We start from the raw sequence: 12,461 nt of genomic DNA on the forward strand, positions 1-12,461 counted from the left end.
AGGGCCCCTGCAGGATCGGAGCGCACAATTACAGGTCATTATTCCCCTTTTGTAATGATGCTAAGAAAACATTAAAGGAAAGTTCAATCAAACCGCCATTTGTCCAGCATTGCCACTGGAATAATAAATTCATAGGTTAAGTAAGAAATTTTATTTGTACTTATTTCAAAATTGATTGGTGCAAAGAAGCAGATTGTGAGACGCTTGGTATTTAATTTGTATTCCGAGGTAATCATGAAGGCAGTACTCATTTGTACGGCCAAAGGCCCTTTCATCTGAGAATGCTTCCCCAAGCATACTAGGAATAAATTAAGTTGCAAAACCTCCATGAAAAAGATTAAAGTTAAAATATAATTTTAAAGAACCACTTGAGTTCATCCATTTAACTTCTTCTTAAGTACACATGCTTATTTTTCTTCCAATTCTTTTTCACAAAGAAAGCACTTTGGGTGGCGCGTAGAACCAGGCAGCAGAATGAAATGACAAAGCTCCAGCCTCTTAAGAGAAGCCCAAGCTGAATTAAACCCACCTTCTGAGTCTAGGTGATGGTAATTAAACCAGATCTCCCATAACGAGGTGTGCTGATTAATAAATTATTTGATTACCAAGTATAAGTATACCTGCAATCAATACAATTGCCTAAAAGCTCTGAATTAGAAATTGTGCAATAAAACATAACTGAAAGGTATTAAGAATTGGTAGTTTTAATTACCAGGAATGATTAATTGATCATTTAGATAGTATTGATCTACAACTTATTTCTTTTCAATTTAATTTGTCAAATTTGATTCCAAATAATGGATGATTTGTCCTATTAATACTGGAGCTGGAGGGATGGGGATGATGAAAGATGAAGGGCTAGAACCGCAGGCAGGGCAGCTCCTCACGCAAGGCCTAAGCCCTTTTAATTCCTACCTCCCCCTGGGATTTTGTGGGTGCTCACCCAGTAGCTCTGGTCCGCCCACTCCTGCTCTCTGGTTCTGGATCCTGCACAAGTCCCACCTGTCCCAGGAAACCCCAGTGAACTCAGGCAGACCTGGGGGAGTGTCCAGCCTCTGCCCCGCATTAATGTCCCCTTGCCTCAGTTTCCTCATAGCAATATGGGGTCACACCAGTTTGTGTGAGCTGGAGGGGCAAGCACAGACTCAGCACAGCTGTGGAGGGCTGGCTGGCAGAGAGTTGTGACGATCCCCGTTCTCCCTCTCCTGCACTCCTGTGGGATGTGTGGTTGTAAGTCGTTAGGCTCCAAGGCACCACCCCATAGTCTCCTTGGCTTTGTCAGCACTAAATTAAATTTTCATGGAGGAGATAGTCTGATATTGCCTCCTCCCCAGAAAGACTGCTATGTCCACAGCTACGGGAGTATGACTGATTCCTCCTATTCTATCTGCCATGCTGTTATATGCACACACGCACGCAGTGGACCCCAAGAATTTGGGGAATGCTTATTTGGCCTCTTGTGCTCCAGAGATAGTGGAATACAGACAGTGATTACACTGACCAGAGACAGAAGCCCACCCACACCTGGGGAGCAGGGAGCCCCATGGTGTCCCAAGGTGGGGCTGACAAGGAAGGAAAACAGGCAGGGAGGTCATGTGGCATGTGAGAGAAGGCAGACATGGAGGAGAGCACCCCTCATTGAGGTGGTGTTACAGAGTAGCCCTGACATAAAACGGGTTCCTGGCTGTGGGTCCTCACCCGCATGCTTTAAAGGGACTTATGAATACTCCACTGCAGTCACACACAAAAGGTTAATAAAAGGTTTATTTACAAGGGAAAGGGAAATAAGGAAAATGTACAACTCAGGGAGAAAATAGGGAAATAAAGTCTTTAATGCGTCCTACCCGATCCGACGACCTGGAAACCCAAAGTCACTCTCAGAGCTGGCCAGGGCTGTGAGCTGGCGGAGAGCCAAATAAGGGAACCCCCCCAAAGCCAACGTGTCTGGTTTTATACCAAACCTGGCTGCTTAACTCCACCCTCAGGTCCAAGCCACCTTCCCTTTGGTGGTGACGGGATATGTCTTTCCCAATGTCCTGATGGCTTTGGTCTGGGGTGGGGGTGGAGTCCACAAAGCCTGTATGGAATTAGCTTCAGGACATCCTTTTCCCCCCAACAGTGGCATAAACAGGTCAGCAACCTAACAAGGGCAGGTGCCTCTGTGGCAGGAACATTCCTTTCCCTGCCCGCTCCTGCAGTGGTGTCCTCCTGATTGTCCAGGAAGAAAAGAGCTCTCCTGGGAGGCACCTTCCGAGAAGTGACAAGTGAGCATCTGAAGGTTCTAGTGGTCAATTCTCAGACCCAGATGGGGCTCTCCATGTCCTCTCCCTGAAGTTTGCCTGATGATTACCCTACTAACCTCTTCCCAGCATTTTTGCAGAGAGAAAACTCAGATTTAAGAGATCCTGGTTGACATTACCCAGAAGACACAGCCCACAAGAGCTTCAGACAAGGCAGAACAAGTCATCAGCTCTGGCCCTAGAGTTCTGCTCACCTTGGGGTGAGGGCAGCTCTTTTGCTTTCTGGGGGGCCTCAAAATCTCTATGGATGGGGCTGCAATTTCACACTCACAACCCAAGGACTTTAACCCACTCACTCCAGTTGTAGGACCATGTCCAAAACAAACTGTTAGGCAAGAGCACGAAGATGGATGTGCTAAGATGTTCTTTGCAGTATTGCTTATAACAGTGAAAAATTATCTCCAGATATAATGCAGAATTGGTTAGATTGGGGCACATTTATCAAATTTACCATCATTTAAAGTAACCTTGTAGATCTATGTTTAATGACAAAAATAGATGATCTCAAAGTATAAAGTGAAAAAAGCCATTTATAAATCAGGATGATCAGGTTTTTATTAAATGTATTTGTGTTTGTGTCATTTTTGCAAGCAAAAATAAAAGATCTTGCAAGATGAACATCAACAAGTAATCATCTTTGGATAGTGGAATTATTTTTATTTATATTATTCATAAGATGTATATTTTATTTTAAATTATATTTTGACTTTCTCTTTCATTTTTTGACATTATCTAACTTTCTCTTTACATTGCATGCTTTTTATTACTTGTGCAATTAAAATATAAATAAATAAATCTACCACCATTCAGGAAGCAGCAAAAGGCAACTCTCACCTGCTTCTATGTCGATTGTGCGAGGAAGACGAGGGAAGTAGGGATCTTTTGGACAAGGATCCAGGGTACAAAACGGAGACAGGCTCCTTCACCTGCCCTTCCAGGGCAAGTGCTTACCTTGTACCTCCCCCACCTGCTCCTGGCACCCCAGATCTTCCTGGGCACCTTCCTCTCCTCCAACATGCCCCAAAGTTCCTGAGCCTGGCACATTCCACTCCAGCTGGACTTCCCACAGCTGGACTCTTTCTGTCACCTCATTCTCAGGTGAAATGCCACCACCCCCTCAAAGTCTCCCATTAATCTCAGTTTAAATGGCCTTCTCACTCTTCACACCCCCTGTCACTCTCAGTCACCCCATCCTTTTTATTTCTTTGTTGTACTTATTACCACCTGACCCGTTTTGCCCATTTCTTTGCATGCTCATCTGGACTTTTTTTTTTTTTAAAGAAATCCTGTCATTATTTTTAAAGATTTTTTAAATTTATTTTTGAATTGAAGAACTGGGGTGTAGGCCAGAGGTACAGGATTGGGGGTGTGAGAGGACTCACCAGAGATAGAGTGGGTAGCAGAACAGGCAGATGTACTGAAATACACTGCTGAGGGGAGCAGTGGGTGAGACAGGAGAGGTCTGCTGCACCATGTGGGTAGCTCCCTGGCCAGGCATCAAACTCAGGCCGCAGTGGTGACAGCCCTGAGACTTAATCCTTAGACCACAAGGAAGGTCCTCATCTGGACTTTTTATTCACTTTATAGGCAGCTAACAGTGTCTGCTAAAGCCTTTCAAGGAAAAGCCCAAGTATGGACTTCCCATGGAATTCAAATTAATCACAAGCTTGCATTTTAAAATAAGGAACTCCAGTGTGCATCTTCCCTGCTTACCATTGCATCCCCACAACAGCACACGGCTTGGCACACTGTGTATGGTCAGAGGGTGCACACTGAGTGGATGATGGATGAATGAGTGCATGTCTCCTGAGCCCAGGGGATGGAGAGGAAGGGCAGAAGGGGGCTACTTCAGAAAGGAAAGACAACAGGATAGTAGCAGCTGAAGCAACTCCCACCCCATCAAGCAGGCTGTGAATCACCCCAGGATGACTCCTGGGAGAGCCAGGTCTGACAGCAGCTGTGTCTGGCCAGGGCCTGGCCTGCCCAACAGCAACAACCATTTTCAGAGCCTGAGAAAACTTTAACTTATTGACGTATTAAGGAAAGCTTTTTGTAAACATGGAGGAGAGGAAGTATTCCTTTCCCAATTGATACCATAACACTAACTTAGAAAACTGTGGAATTTATTTTTTATGCCTGTGTTATAAATTGTTGAAAATAATAGTTTCAAATGGAAATGTTGACATAATAATCTTATCTATAGCAGCATGAATAACCAGCCATAGCCATTATTATTTTGTCTTCTATTGATGTTTGCTTTTTTGAAAGTTCAACTTGCTCAACGTGTTCATCTTTTAACGTGAGTTAAGAGGTAATTTGCATGAACACAAATAACGCAGCATCAATTCAGTGGCATTATGAATTAATTAGCTACAACCCACCATAATGAATTGAAAATGCAACTGCACTTTCCATCTCTTTTATTTATAGCTCACTCTTGCTACGTTACACCTTTTCAGATATTAAGTGCTGAACATGCTTGCTTCTACAAAGGTTAATTATCCAAGACAGGTTTATGGTACCTTATCTAAAGGCCACATATTCTACTTCTTTGGCACCCTGGATTTATGTATTTACAAACAATGGAAAGTTAATCAGTCCAATTTCCTTCCCTTCCACACCCCTGCAGACACCTTCCTCCTCCTGTGTCCCAACAGCACTGAGCAGCTCAGTGTCTCTAACTCTGGTGAAGTAGCATCTACAATTTGGGGCCCCCAACTCATTGGCTTGACTGTGAGTGAGCACTGCATGACCAAGTCTGCTGATTTATCAAATCAGCCCAAATCTTCCCATATCTGGAAGACAACTCCACAGGTCAAATCTAGCCTATAGTCATGGTTTCTTTGATTCAAAAAGTATTGCAAATGGAATATTTGGCCAATATTAAAATGCAGCCTTGTGTTTATTTTTAATTTCATGGGCAGGCCATGCTTAGACCTTTCCTTTAAAGGCTTTAGCAGACACTGTTAGCTGCCCATTGAATGAATAAAAGAGAATACAGATGAGTAGGCACATGCAAATGTGCGCGCACACGCGCGCGCGCGCACGCACACGCACACACACACACACACACACACACACACACACACACACACACACACACCAGCTATCTGGTTTACCTTAGCAAAAAGAAAGTCAGGCAGTATTAGTCGGGGCCTGAGCTCTAGGATTTCCCCACGATCCCCACCAGCTCCTCTTGTCCTATTGAAACAGAGATTGAGTGCTGGTTACCATTTAAAATGGGCCTATTTGAATCATTTGTGTCACCTGCCTGGCTCCTGTGATTGAAAGGGACACCTTATGAGGAGGCAGGGCTGCACCTGCCCTACTTTCATGGACCAGGAAGTGAACGCAAGAACCCCGAGGCCCAAAGAGGAGGGCCACCAGGGAGTAATCCAGTCACCAACAGAAAATGGAGAAAGGAAAATGGGCAAGATAAATAAAGAGTGAGAAGAGCATTTCAGAGTCCAGAGTGCTGACCATTACACCATGGCAGCTGAGAAGACCATTTCAGAGCACAGTAGGTGTTGCAGGGAAATACAGGGAAATGAGATGGAGAAGCCTGGTATTGGGAGCACAGCCGGCTCACGGTGGATGATCAGCAGGGGGTTTCTATGTGATTCTGGTAAATGCACAGGCACCAGATAAGGAGCGCCTGGGGTAAATTTTCAAGGTATGGCCCAGAGGTTGAAATATAGTTGGCATATTCTAGACTCCTCTAGAAGTGATAGCTTTAGCCAGCTAGTACCAGGACAGAGAAGTGAGCAAGAGTTTAATCAGGTAGGGCATGTTCTTAGTTTAAATTCTCCCAAAAGGAAGCACTACACAGAGATGTGTGAGCAGACACTTGATTTGAGAATATGATCCCAGAGTGCTGGAATGAGGAAGAGTACAGGAAGGAAGACAAGTTAATATGAGGATGCATTACGGAGCTGGTCACTATTGTGGGGAATAGGAGATTTTTTTCAAATGAGTCTGAGAACTGTCAGTATTAAGGATAAAAGAGGAAAGCATTTATTCATTGACTTTTGTACCCTGGAGCTGGCGCCATAGGCATTAACATATCAGAACTTCTGGGCTTAATAGACAAAAGTTTGCAATATCAAGCATATTCCTGCATGTCTAACTCCTCAGGGTTAGAGAAATCCTGAGCAGGAATAAGAGAGAGAGCTGGGTGAAGTGCTGTCAGATCGCACCCATGCAAAGCTGGTCAAAGCTAGCAAAAATTGTTTCTATCAACAACTGGAACAAGGGGTTGTGAACCAGTTGCCGAGAGAGACCCATTACAGTAACAGCGTGATGGAAGCGCCATCATCTTCCCAATACCAAACCACTAAGCTCCTTTTATATGTACTCATATTCTCCCTTCTTTCCTGTCAATAAATATAATGTATCCCTAGGTAGTTAAGTGTCCAATTTCCTCTCACCTTCTTTCTCCTGCAGCATCAGTTTCCTGCATTCTTTGGTCATACCACCCCATACAAACATGTCATCTTAAAAAAAAAAAATCCTTCCTTGAGGATAATCTAGAATAAAATCCTAGAAACATGGTCTACCAAAACTGAATCATGAACAAATGGAAAATCTGAATAGACAAATAATGAGTAAAAACCTTCACAACAACCACAGAAAACACAGAACAACATGTTTTCATTGGTGAATTTCATCAAATATTTAAATAAAAATTAATGCCAATCCTTGTCAAAATCTTCTAAAAGATCGAAGAAGCAGAAACAATTTTAAACTCACTTATGAGGTCAGTGTTACCCTGATATCAAATCCATATAATGACATTATAAAAAAAAGAAAATTACAGACCAATATTACTGCTGAATATCAATGCAAAAATTCTCAACCAAAACTAGCAAAGAGAGTTCAGGAGCATGTTAAAAATGTCATACACCATGATCAAATAGGTTTTATCGCTGGGAAGCAAGGGTGAGTCAACATACACAAATCAATATATGTGATACACTACGCAGTAGAATGAAAGCTAAAATCTACTATCATCTCATAAGATGCAGAAAATGTACCTAATACATTTCAATATCTTTTCATGATAAAAAAATTATCCAATTGTATATAGAAGGAAGGTATAGCAACATAATGAATTCCATGTATGAATGTTGACAGTTAACACCCTACTCAATGGTGAAAGCTTGAAAACTTTCCCCCTCAGATCAAGAATAAGTCAAGGAGGTCTGCTCTCACCACTGCTATTTAACTAATACTGGAAGTCCTAGTCAAAACAAATGGAGAAGAAAAGGAAATAATACGATCCAAACCAGGAAGGAAAACTTAAAATTATTTCTGTTGCAAGTGGTATGAGCTTATGTGCAGAAAACCATAAAGATTTCACCAAAAAGCTGCTATAACTAGTGAAGGAACACAGTAAAATTGCCAGATACCAAATCTATATATAAAAATCAGTTGTGATTCTACAGACTAGCAACAATCATCTTAGAAAACAATTTACAAAAACAATTCTATTCACAATAATATCAAAGACAATAGGATGTTTAGGAATAAATTTAATTCAAGAGGTAAAAGAGATGTACACTAACAACTGTAAGACATTTATGAAAGAAATTAAAGACACAAACAAATGGAAAGGCCTGTGTTCAAGGATTAGGAAAATTAATGCTGTTAAAATGTCCACACTGGCCTCCCTGGTGGCACAAGGGGTTAAGCACCGCACTATGAAGCAATCCACAGCCTCTGCAGCATGAGTTTGATCCCCCGGCGGTCAGGGAGAAACCACATGGCACAGCAGACCTCTCCTGTCTCGCCCGCTGCTCCCCTCAGCAGTGTATTTCAGTCAGTCTGCCTGTTCTATTCCCCACTGTGTCTCTGGTGAATCCTCTCACCCCCCACATCTCTGGCCTATACTCAAGCTCTTGTATGCATAAATAAATAAATCTTTAAAAAAAATAAAATGTCCACACTATCCAATGCCATCTGTAGATTCAAATTCAAAAGTCCCTATTAAATTTCCCATGGAACTTTTCACAGCAATAGAAAAAACGATCTTAAAATGAATATGGAAACACAATACTGAACAATCCTTAGAAAAAAGAACAAAGCTCTAAAAAGGCCAGAGAAAGGTTATAGGGGAAAAGAACATGGATACAATGTTGGTAGGAATGTAAATTGGTGTGACCATTGTAGAAACATTATGGAGTTTCTTCAAAAAAAAAAAAGGACAGCTCTACCATAGTCAGCAATTCCTCACAATAAGCCTACAAGGTAGATGTTGCCATCTTTGCTGCAGAAGTGAAAACCCAAGACATAGAGAACAGTGGGCAGGTAGAGGCCATGGGACTGGTTGGTGGCAGAGCAGGATTTAAACTTAGGTGAGTCAGGCACCAGGCCTGGCCTCCTGTGCACAGCAGCACTTACAACACCAGAGGTGGGGAAGACAGGTCCTGCGTACAAGAAATAACATTTATCTAAGGAATGAGAGGGAAGGATTACTCTGGACACAGCTCCAGGTTGGCCAGGAGAAGGCAGATCAAAAGCCTTCCCCAGAAAGATTCAGGGGACATATCTCTACATCCTAGCAGATTCCCCAAAGGCACCACTTTGGTGGTGGGTGCAGTGAAGCAGGCAAATATACAAGGTGTGAAGCTGTACTCCCAGGATTTATATCGTGTTGTAAACTAGTGGTCAATCAATACAATTTTATTTAAAGAAAACAACTTTCTCCCAAACATCCACTTCACGTGACCAGGCACCAGTCCGTCTTGTCTACCACTGAACCCCTAGTGCTAAGACAGCACCTAGTGCTTAGTAAGTCCAGGGAAATCCTGTGGGCTCATCTCCCTTCTCCCCTCCATTCTACTCTATCCATGGAAAACCATAAAATGCACAAAATGCCGGGGCTGCCCAGTTGTGTCCTCTGGGTGGCCCCAGTGGGCAGTCCTCAGGAATTCGGGTAAATTGAGTGTGACTGAGCCTGCTCTGGGAAGTCTGCAGCTTTGAACCAACATTAAAAAACCAAACACAGCACAAATCTGAATTGAATATGGAAAACCTATTCTTAGCCCTCCCAAGGCAGGCAGCGAGCATGACATCAAATGCAATGCCCCAAGGCTGGACTTCCAGGGTCACAGCCCTACCTCAGAGAGACAAAGCCCTCCACTCGCGAATCCTCTCTAAATAGGAACAAGCCTCCCAAATGCTGCTCGGAAGGAGTGTCACTGCCAAAGCTCAACGGTCTAACCAAGAGCAAGGACTCACCACGTTCCCGGGGAGAGGCCAGTAGAAACTGCCCCAGCAGCAGGGCTCAGCCAAGCTCCAGCTCAGCACCACACCTCCACCCCTTAGGACAGGTGGGGGACCTCCTGAAGTTCTGTGAAGGGGGTGTGTAGGGTAAGTGATTATCAGGCTTTTCTGCCCTCCTGCCATTAGCATTAATGATGGATCCCTGTGGTCCTGAATGCCTGCCTGATGGCGGGCACCTGGAGCGGGGTGTGGCATATGTAGGTAGGTTGACCTGGGCTGAGACTGGCTTATAAGTGTGGCGTCACCGGGAGCAGAACCAGCAGAAGAGAGTGAGCAATAGAACGAGAGAAACACCGCAGAGAAGCAGGGCCCGCGAAAGAAGAGCAGAGAGCCCAGAAAGAGTGAAGATTCACCAGGGGCCGGGAGGCCTGCTGGCCTCCCAGCTCCTGGGACCTCCTACCTGCTATGTACCTGGTTGCTGCACTACATTTAAAAGCCCGATAAAAACCTGAAAAGCCACCGAGGGCTCCAGGACTCTCCTTTACCTGTCTGCTCAGATCATGGAGATCCTGCTCTGTGCCTTCCTCCCACGACAGGGTGGTATATCACATGTGGGGATGACCTGGGACCTGATGAGGGGAGTGTGTTGCACAAGGACATGGGTAAGCAAAGGCTGGAGTGTTGCACATGGACAACAGGAGATGCCCCCTCCCAGCAATGTTGACTTTCAATCTAAGGAAAATGGAGTGAAGCTGGATAGTCTCAGGGCACAGGGCTTGGGAAAGTCTTCAGCTGGGCGACCTGTGAAGAAATCAGCTCTCTTGTCATTCCCAAGAACTCACGTGAGGTCCCTAAGATCAAAGTCCTGGCTTTCCCCAGTAAGTGCCCTTCTGGATGGGTTGTCCAGGAGCCTGCACAGCTCACTCCCTCAGGTAACCTCACTCCTCTCTCCTTATCCCTGCTTTCCTGAGAGACCCTACATTCCTCCTTTTACCTTTCCCTCAAATCTTATTCTCCATTTTTCCTCACAATGGACCTTGAAGGCTTATTATCCCTGGAGCCTGAAGGAAAAAAAAATTTAAAAAACCGGAACCCTCAAAAGCAAGAGTAGCTTACTTAGTATTCCCTCCTGAGGGAAGAAAGACCATTTCACATTATCATCACCTATTCCAACAAAGAAAGAGAGAACAATGACACTTGCATGGCCTACTGTTTGGTAGACACTGTTCTAAGAGCTACTCTTATATTAACTCATTTAACCTGTTTATCAGCTCCGTGGAGAAGGCACTAGTACCACTCCCAGGTACAGAGACGTTAAATGACTTTCCCAAGATCACGGTCAAAGACTAGGTTGGTAAGCAAAGCCAGATAGTCTAGTGTTATAAACCTCTCTGTTTTATTCTCCATGCCTTTCAAACCAAAATACCACAAACGTTACCAACACACTGTGTTTCTCTGGTCTGGCTCTGCAATAGGTTATGAGTGAGTCATCATTCATTTCTCCCATCACCCCCAGACCCTGACCAGATCTATCATGGAGTAGAAGCTCAGGAGACTCAGGAACTGGCTGAGTAAAGAAAGGAGGGTGTGGCCGTCCAGACTCCTGGTACAGGTGTCACAGTGCCTACTCCATGTTAAAGCAGAACGCAAGGCTCCCTGGATGCACACAACTTCACAGATATCTGAGTGGGCCAGAGAGCACTGCCTCACCCAAGAAGCAGTCTTATGAGGATGAATAAGGTCAAGAATAAGTCCATTTGTCATCCACTTCTTGGGACAGCACATATAAGGTCCCCAACAGTCCCTGCCCGGAGTCAGGATGAACTGCCACTTCGGATTGAAAACATGGCCATGAGTATATTTGGTCCTCACTGTCTTCACTGTCCTCACTGTCCACTAGCCCCAGATTTCCAACTTAGGTAACAAAAAAAAAATTTTGCTAATCATTTTCCAAATGCCCCCTATATTCCTTTATTCAAACTCTGCTGTTATGGAACCCTTGAATTAGTTTGTAGACCTAATTACATACCTGTGGGGCAAGAATAGAGCAAGAATAAGACCAGTCTTTCACTAAAGTAAGGTGGTACATGGTTTGCTGTTTGCGAACCTAGGTGGACAGTATAGTAACCTCAGGAGGCTAACAAAGAATGCCAGGAATGGCAGAGATTAGGAAGGGCTGAAGTGTTTATGTGATGCTTCCCACACATAACAACAATACAACCTGGGCCTCCCTGGTGGCGCAAGGGGTTAAGACACAGCCTATGAAGCTGTCTGCAGCCACTGCAGCATGAGTTCGATCCCCGGCCAGGGAGTTACCCACATGGCACAGCAGAACTCTCCTGACTCACCCACTGCTCCCCTCTGCAGTGTATTTCAGTAGCTCTGCCTGTTCTGCTCCTCAATCTGTCTCTGGTCAATCCTCTCACCCTCCGCACCTCTGTTCTTATATGCATAAATAAATCTTTAAAAAAAAATACAACCTGGATAAAATAATTAAAGCACTTATTTAAATGTACGGGAAAGCAGCCAAAAGGAAGCAGAACTTGAGGATCATTTACTTTCAGAAAGGTGCACTGGAAAGGGCTTAGAATTTTAAGGTTGCAGCTTTATGATCTGAGGTTGTTCTCCACCCCTATGGTCATGGCTACAGAAAAAGGCAGTAAAAATTGAAGCCTTACTAGATAGTAGAGGTACAAGAGGTCAGAGTATAAGAGGTCAGAGTGTAGGCCTAGAAAATTTAAAGAGAAGAAATCTCAGAAGCAAAGTTTTGCTGACAGCTAAATTACATATACATGAGAGAAACCCAGGCAAGCTGGCAAAAAGGCAGAGAGAGATAAGAGAGGAATGTGCTCATGGAAAAAAGATCTACTCAGGGAAAAATTGTGAATTTGATGTTTTTTAAATGAGTGCACTCCTCAAGCATGCACAGCTCAGGCA

Source organism: Talpa occidentalis, unplaced genomic scaffold (assembly GCF_014898055.3).
Source record: "Talpa occidentalis isolate TD23 unplaced genomic scaffold, MPIMG_talOcc4v2.1 talOcc4.17, whole genome shotgun sequence".
Lineage (NCBI taxonomy): Eukaryota > Metazoa > Chordata > Mammalia > Eulipotyphla > Talpidae > Talpa > Talpa occidentalis.